This window comes from Amblyomma americanum, chromosome 5 (assembly GCF_052857255.1).
Source record: "Amblyomma americanum isolate KBUSLIRL-KWMA chromosome 5, ASM5285725v1, whole genome shotgun sequence".
Classification (NCBI taxonomy): domain Eukaryota; kingdom Metazoa; phylum Arthropoda; class Arachnida; order Ixodida; family Ixodidae; genus Amblyomma; species Amblyomma americanum.
This window is the reverse complement of record NC_135501.1, coordinates 170880153-170889523: the sequence shown is the minus strand read 5'-3', so window position 1 is coordinate 170889523 and position 9371 is coordinate 170880153.

Below are 9371 nucleotides of genomic sequence, written 5' to 3'. Positions count from 1 at the left end.
TCAGGCTGCTCCTACTCATTGCAGTACCAACTTTCTGTTTAAGTCTCTATTCCAGGTTGTGAGCAATTCGGCTAACGTGACAGGTGGCAGTGAAATTAATTGAAATAAATTTAATGTCACTGCCACAAAACCACTGTCTCACAAAACCCGCCGTTCGGTGGGTTTGAAAAACATGCCTGCCAGGCCAGTTGCGCATCGCTTGAAGCTGCACAACTGTGGTAGTAGCGGTATGATGAGGCCTCCCCCAAATCTATGAATACCAAGTAGAGTATGACAAATGCACGTATACGGGCACATAGGCAGAACCTCGATGAAATAGAGGAGTACCTGCGAGGGAAAGGAAGTTAAGGATCCCATTCATAGTGAAACTCGGGGATGGTGATGACATTGGTGTGTCCCGTATAGATAGAACCCGAGGCCACTAAAACGACTCTGTAACGCGATCGCCTCATTTCCTTCAGGTCTAGCTTAAAGCGGTAACCGCATGAAGATATGTTCATAGCGACGGCCGTCGGCTATAGCTGCCGCTGGTGACACCCCTATTAAGCGATGAGGTTTGAGCAGCGCGTTTACACAGTTCCTCGTTAACGCCGATTCAATGTGCAGTCACCTTCCCTCTTAAAGGAAGCATAACTGCGGCGGTACCACGTTTTTATGAGTACAAAAAAAAGAAGTGCGATAAAGCAATGATGAAAATTCTTATCTGAATATATTGTCGCCGACAAACGTAGGGCGGCACGAAAAGGGGCTTTTTTTAATCCGAAGGCCAGAAACCCAGCAGCGCGCGTTCGAACGGGCACGTCCTCTTCTTCGCTCCCACACGAGCCCAGTAAGTCCGCTCGGCTGCATGGCGGCGCTTGCAGAATGTGAGCAGTGTGGCAATATTTAATTTGCAAGGGAGACAACAAACACACTGGAGGAAAAGTACATTTTGTTGTGCCGTGACTTTCAAGAAGCAAGAATGTTGTCCCCTCTCACCTTTCTGTAATAATTAACGACATGCACGAGACAAGACAAGGGTTTTTATTTCGTTATTCCAAACTGGTTTTTACTCCAATATTTCAATGTATGGATTGGACGAAGCGAACGACCGACGCTTCTTCGTCGAAGCCGCGCTAAAAGAAAAAAGTTCGCTCGAAAATCAGCTATACATCGGGAGTTATGTGCCCGCAATCCATTTTGCTATTGGCTAGTCTCGTGAGCTGCTTTCGGGCGATGAGCGAAATTTTCTGCGGACACAGAACCTGAGCGACGCGATGAGCCACTGTTGTGTGGCTGCTATACCAGCTAATCGTGCGAAAGCATCGCGCTGCTTGTCGCCATTTACGGCACATTTATGTTGCCATTAAGCACACATGGTAACATGCACATAAAAGAATTAAATGCAGTAGTCCTAGCTTTCAGCGCAGGATCGAATTCCTAAATTCATTTCGTGAATCAACTGGCCCTGACTACTATAGTGGCATGTCCGGGAAAATGCTCAGTATTTTTTGAAGCCAAGAAAACTACGTTTCTCAATGGAAGCACGGATTTTTCTTCATTGTCAGCGCATGAGTGCTTGAGATGGGCTTGTCCGTGGTTAGGAGTATTTTGTATCATGTTGCCCATTGTACACCAGTGATGTCGCACAGGCACGCGATTCATACCGCATTGCAATCCTTGTGCTTTCCCGTGAGACGATGCAGATATTTTTGTGGGACGGCATAGAATAATATTTTATCTGGGTCCACACGACATTCCCAATTTTTTTAATTGGAGCGTACGTATCACAATTCGTATATCACTTTATGGTTTCTGATGTGCCTATAGGAGGTAAGATACGAGCGGGAACTGTGCCTGATTAAGAATATAAAGTTCAGTTTTTATTTTCCTCTTCCGCTTATTTTGACAGGCGAGCAAGAAACGGATCCATCCGAAGCTCCACATTTGTCATGCGATGTCCAACCTAGTGGTGAGTGAATGCCCTCCTTCTTCAAATATCTTGTCATTCTCCAAAGAGAGTTCATCTAAGAAAATGGTGCGAAAATAATGGTTTTGATTAACTGCTGTAATAATTTGTTCATCCAAAAAACTGGCTTCTAGTGGCGCTCTCTTACGTTTCCTATGATCCCATGGAGGCAAAGTTCATTTCCCAATTGAGAGCATACGCGAGGTTATTTCAGGACAATCCATCTTTTGTTATTGCTGTCTCCAAAACGACATACTATAATCTTTGCGACTACATTCTGAATGCAAATGCTGAAATGTGAACGCTTTCTTGCTCAGACTTTGCTGCTTAGTCAGCTAGAAGCAATGCGACCTTTATGCGAGGACAAGCAAACTAAAAACATCGCATCAGAATAATCACGCTTCCAGCTTGTTCTTACGGCGACGAATAAATCAGCATGCCAGAATTAGTACGTGTCAAGCGCTGTTGTCTTCAAGCTTCGTGTTACTACTACCTCTAATTTATATGCATTCGAAAAACTATGCCTATTCGTATCATAAAATTAAATTTAATCGAATAGAGCTGCCCTTGGAGTCATTTCCTCCTCCCTCCCTCCCTCTTCCACCCCTCCCTCCCTTCCCTCCTTCCCTCCTTCCTTTTTCTTTCTTCCCTTCTCTGTTTCTTTTTTCCTTTCTTTCTCTTTCTTTCTTCCTTCCTTTCGATCCTTCTTTCTTTCTTTATTTATTTATTTCTTTCTTTCCTTCCCTATCGCTTTCTTTCTTCATCTCTTCCTTTTTTCTTTCCTTCTTTCATTCCTTCCTTCTTGGTTTCTTTCTTCCTTTTCTGTCCTTTCTTTCTTTCAGTGTGTTCGTGGCCAGCATAACCCCCCTCGCCGCCAATTTTGAAGCAGTGCAGTCGCGAAGCAGGGCAGCCTATACCAGTGCGATATGGCTCTCGGGTGGTAGTCAAGATAGCCTTGCATTTTGGCAAAACGCAATAATCTCACTGCATCGCCTCTAACAGTGCATTCGATTTTAATGAAACGGTACACAGCATTTGTGAGCAAAAAGTGCAGATATCCTACAACATACGCTACTTTGCACACTGCCTTTGCATCTTGAAACGAATATTTTTCAGCCAAGGCGAGTAAAGCAAAATAAAAAAAACTCTTTTTTCTTATTCCAGCAAGGGTGGGCGCAGTTCGGCTCCGTAGTCCACAAACTTGTGGTGAGTGGACATAACGCTCAGTATTTTAGGCATCCACTAAATGGCATTTTGTGGCGGAATGCGTTCTAGTGACTGATATAAAAAAGTGAATTAACTCTACGCGTTCGGATTGACATTGACGTTCTGAGACGGGAATGTGGATATGTCGGGTCTAATTTAGAACGAACTTGTTTTACTAAAAAAATCAGGAATAAATTGTAGCGTAATTAATCTATATTTTGCATCAAAACTTACTGTAGGAGTTCAGGCTCATTTGGGGATTGGCTGAGTAGCACGTGCGCTATTCTGTGGCTCATTTTGCCTAATCTTTTGCTCATCACGCAGAAAAGAACAGATGAGAACAAACACACCAAATTTGCTTTCCATCGGCATTAAAAACGTTAAAGTTATATGTTGGCTCGAAACACTATTATGTCAAACATTGTTTTTTCGTGGGGCTCTCTATTTTACGTGGCTCTCTGACACCACTAGTTAAAAAATACTGTGAGAATTATTATCGGTCTGAAACATATTATTTGCAACATCATTTTGCTTTCTCGAACGAGATGACCTAAACATTGCTGCCCGATATAACCTAGATTTGTCGCCTCCCTCGAAGCGAACTTCGTCCAGCTCTACGAAGACACGAGGGCGCTCATCACTGTGATGACTCCACACGCGAAATCCAATCTCCAAAGCAACACATCAGTTGAATTGCTATGGCGGATTTGGGTCTACCATAATTTATGGACACATGGCCTTAACATTCAGAATGAGAATTGAGGGCATCGCACTTTGGATGCCTTTTCAAGGCTGTTAAATAAGATTTAGCTTCGAAATGCTCAATAGGCTACACGAAAAAGATAACAGAAATAACTAATCGTTTTTGTCATGACTTCGTGGAGCCATTTCAGAACGTTCAGCCATTTAGGAGCGACTAGGGCAGTGAGATATTCCTAAGTCAGATGACTGACAACAGCAAAATCCGGGGGGTTCATTTGCTGACTGACTTACGGAAATACAGCTCAGTGAGAACCGAGTGAAATGTAATGTAACAACGCTCTCTCTGGGAGGATTTTAAGCAAACCAGAAATATTTTGGGCATACCTCAATTCTTTGCGCGGAAATTTACGCGTATTTTGTTTAATAAAAGCCGGGAGAGAGTTTTTATTCCCACAGTTGACTACGGCCTGCCTCGTCGTAGATGAAAATAGGAAGATTTGTTTAACACTTCCTGCACAGCTTATCAAGAACAACACTAATGAACTTTTATCTAAGTATTTTTTAAATGACTATATCGCTATTTACATTTCGCCTCTCTATGCCGCGCATACTCAAGAATGTGTGCTGTAATGCCGTCGCACTCGCAGATGACACATGGAGAATTATTATTGATACTAATAGCAAATGATTAGTAGTTTGTGAGTGCGAAACCATGCCACAGGCTGCACAGCAAGGTTGATTCACATCGTGTTAGGGCTGGTAGAAGCCGGAAGTTCAGGTCAGACTCCAGGGGCTGTAGACACGTACTTGAGAACTCACCGGAGACAAGAGTGATCACATAGGCCTGTGATGTCCCAAGCCTATATCCTGGGCACTCGAAGGTCAAGATTTGTGTAGCACGGCCACATAGGTTTTGTTTTTTGAGTGACTGAAAGCAAGGACTCTAAATTCGTGTTCTTTTTCTGCTTTTTAAAGGTATACAATCTCTCTCTCCTCGTGACATCAGCGAATAACGTGGTTGGTATGCAACCTTTTTCTTTAAAGATATGCCACAAACTGCTGTCATCTGATGAATGTTTCAAATATTTGTCTCACAGTCTGTATTTGTTACAGTCTCACAATATTTGTCTCTCTTTTACAAAAAAAGAATAATTTCTTTAGAAAAAGGGGTGATATAAACCACGTGGTCCGAGAATTGAATTCGTTCTTTTGTTTTTTTTTTGGCCAGTAAATATTACCTTATTTACCATTGTGCAAAAACCTCTTTAGTGCTGCACCACGCTCAAGGTATCCAACATATAGGTAGAAACATTTCAGGTATTTCGACAAGAAAGTTAACTAGTAACTTTCGTGAGGAAGCATGCTCGCTTGAATGACAACTATGAAGGTATTGGAAAATTAAAAGATAGTGAAACTATAGTTTAATGAGGGGAAAGGCAGAGAGGATGGCCGGCGATAACGCAACCCTTCCCTGCCACCCCATGTTAGTGAAGGTGGAAGGGGAGCAAAGAGCAATGTACAGTATTTTACAAGGAAGCAATCATACGCGTAAAATTGGGCCTGCCTGGTTAAAAATGAAACGCAATTAGTGCGGCTGAAGAACGTACCTTTAAACCACCAACACAAAATAATCGATAGCCAGAAGCATAGAAGAAAAAGAAATGGATAAGCATCGTGTAAAAATGACGGCATGAATTACAGTAAGAAAAATGTTCGCGAAAAGAAAGTACAGACCACCAGGTGACCGGCCAGAATACCCGGAAGGCTGTCGAATCAGAACAATAAGGAATTCATTTAATTGGAATTGAATTGAATTGAAAAGTTAAGCTCCTTCAGTACGAGGTAGTGAAAAATAGGAAGATCTGAAACAAACAATGCGCACGAAATGGACGCAGTTGCCAGAAAAATAACAGATGCAGTAGTTGCAGAAAGTGTAGAATATATTCCGTGACAATTCCGTGACAATAGAAAAGATATTCCGTGACAATTCCAGCTGTGCCTAATTGAAAGTATCGACAATCTGTAATGTCGGTAAAGTCCCAAAAATTATTATACAAAAAGTTGAAAGAATTTTTGTAACTATGCAGTTCTCATCTATATATTCAATACTTGCTTTCGAAGGGAATAATTGTTGATAAATATGATTATTACAAGAGAAATGTTTGCAAGACATCTGCATATGTTGCGCGTGCGAGCATTTGGCATACGCTTAATGGCAGCGAAATGTCTCACTACGATCAACAGAAAATACTTTTGCGGTGTCAGCAGTAATAGTATTCCGCCATAAACCTTCTAGCACTGTGATTGGTGTAAACCTGAATAAAGATCAAAAATTCACCTTCTGGGAAAAGCTAGCGGTAAAGACAATATCGTTTTTATGATTAATCTCTTCTAAGAGGCCTGATGTTCAAAACTTTCTGTCCAAATCATTTGATACTGCAAGGATTTCACTATCTCTAGCATGGAAGCTTTCCTACCCAGTGCTAAATGTAAGTGAGTTAAAACATTTCCGTCAATGCACATCTTATTCTGCAAAAAATTGCACTTTCTAAACATCCTGCATGAACAACTACCATTGCTCGCAGATGACGGCATTTCGCAACCCCATAGATTAACATAGCGTTGAAATGCCTGGGGAGAAGAACACTACCTTCAGCAGAAATAAGAAGGTCACTGTAGTCAGCCATCTCTAGGGAAAGTGCCGCCGTTAAATAAATATAATATGAGTGCGTCATGGTGCGCAAAATCACAAAATCAGGTGCACGATATCGCCGCTCATGAAAAAACTGAAACGGAGAAAAGCACAGGTGATTCAGGACTACAACTGCTGTACTAACGCGAGCTATGGAACTGCCAGTGATGACATGTTAAACATCTTAACATTTGCTCTTGTCTTTCCAGAGTAGTACAGAAACTCCGAATGACAGAATGAAGGCCAAGAACACCAGAAAAATGATAGCTACACGGAATGATAATTCTCTACTTGCGGTTTCGGATCAGGATTCAGTTTTGTGGATCAGGCGAAGGGCACCATTAAAAATAGTGCATTTCCTTCAATATGGTACCTTTGTCTGTGCTGGTTTCTTCATCTATGTACTGGGCAGCGCCAAGGTTATGCAGCGTTTATGAAAGATCGTGATCGAGGTAATACTCTTATTTCTTTGAGCGGAGGGCCAGTGGAGCGCCGGCGATTATGGTGCGGGCGACTAAAATGCTGATGATGGGCCACCTTGTCCGTAAACTGCGACGGCTATTGATATGAACTTTGTCTACATATTCTGAACGAATTTCTATTCCGCAGGTTGCAGAGGACGTTACATATGTTCGCCCAAAAATCGCTCGACTTTAAGAGGCAGTTTTCGGAATATGAGCAAATTTTCTCTGCACAGGGGTTATCACTAATCTCGCCCAAAGAATATTTATCGAGTGAAAGTGCGAAAATCATAAAGCATCAGAACACTTGCGCTAAGCAGCGTAATGCGCTAAACCAAGCGAGTGATGGGTTAAATATTTATTTATGTTCATTTCTTTACATCTCAAATTCCCTAGCGAAGCGGTAGTACATGTTGGATGGACTGAGCGTTCTAGTGAAATGAGATTCGATGCAGCCTTTAGGTGAAGTTGATTGCAGTGCTGCTCAGCGTCGACGGACACGGTGTTCCAGTCTTGATCTGCTTTCGCTAAGAATGAGTGAATATGCGCTGTACACTGCACTGGGGCAGGTAGTACGGTTTTTATAACGCTAGGTGTTTGTTCACTGCGCAGTTCTTTTTGCATCTTCGCGTAACTTTACCTGCAGATAGCGAAACTGCGCTGTCCACGTTCGGCACTGACACTACAGATCCAGATCGCCACGCACCGTTGAAGTGCCGTGACTGCCACCTTAATCTATGCCGCGAGGCAAGAAAGACTTGACCACCGGCTGCCGCTGTCTCTAGGGCCAAACATTTTGAAAACACGAGCGGCACCTGTTCTAAATTTACACAACCTCAGCTTCGCTTGCCCGCGTTCATGATTCTTTGGCTGATCATTTATTTCCATTAAGAGCCGATCACGCTGGCATTTTGGGTTTTTCTCTTTTCCGACTCTACTGTGACAGCCCAACGCCGTGCATGTAAGGTTATACAATTATGCCTTTCTGATTTCTTCCTTTCGAGTATATAGCATCTTCGTGTGTGCCACGCAGATAAGCTTGCCCCGGGTATGTTGTAAACTATAGGAAGCGCAAAATACCGGACGACGGACAGAGTAAGGGACACAAAAAACATGTTCACGAGCGCCTGTCCGTCGTCCGGTATTTTGCGCTTCCTATAGTTTACAACATGCATCACCAACTAGCCCGGCAGCTTGCTCTCCTGAATTACCCCGGGTAGTTGCTTGGTAAGCCTGGTACGATTAATAGCGGAGATAATTTAACCAGACAACCTGTGATTAGCACACTGCCTGCAGACGTGATTGGAGGTATCCGTCGCATTTAGAACACTGCATGTTCTTTAAATGTAAGGAAAAGTAATCATATCAACCAACATGAGCAAAAAATAACTTCTAGGCCACCTTCCATTTTAAGGATGTGTCACGATAAAATACATTGTTAGAGAGGCATATCATATTTTAAGACTATCCGCAGATGGCATCAGCTACGCTGTTGTATCGACAAATTTAGTGGCTGCTTGACAAGATGCCTCCTATGCAGAAAACTTCGTTCTTTTTTGTGCTGGGCAGTGGGAGTGATCTCTTTGAGTGTTTTCGTGGCTTGACGATGAGTCTCAATAAGCTCCTTCTCATTGGGCTGTTAAGGGCGCTCGGCTTCCCCCCGATTATTTTTATCATTCAGGCATCATCGCTCCAAAGCAACCTCTTTTTTAATTCTTTCTATCAGCACACCCCTTTGCGCACTTTCTGTCCTTATTCCGTGTGACGGCTCACACCTGGAGGTAATATTACAAAAAATTACCATATTTGTAGCCTCGAGCAGGACTTTAACCAACCCTGCGTGAACAGATTAGCTTTGCTTGTCGCTGCTTGAGAGCAGTCAGCAATCACCGCAGCATTCCACCCCGCGTGCTGTTTGCACGCAACTCGCTTTGTGCTTTGGATATCATGTTCATTAACTTTCCCTAGCACGTGCTGGTCCAGACGCAAGAGCACGGGGTGCTGGCCCATGCGAGCCAAAGTGCGAACTCGCCGCCGGCTATGTAGGACCGCTTTTAAACGCTACAGCACGCAGGCAGTAAAAAAAGACACATGCCCCACCTCCCCACGAAACAAACAAATAAAGATGCAAGGTGCCGCAACCTGACGATCTAGAAGCAACTCACACAAAACAAGGAAGTGCCATCTGACGATAATGAAGCAAGTCACATAGCACAGCGGGAAGCGCCATCTGACGAGCATGACGCAAGTTACATGGAACTGCGGAAGACCTAATCCACTACAGGCGAGTAATAAAGAAATTTTGTTGTTGTGAACACAAATAAATAAAAGCCGATGCATTAACGCACTTCCGTCTGCATCA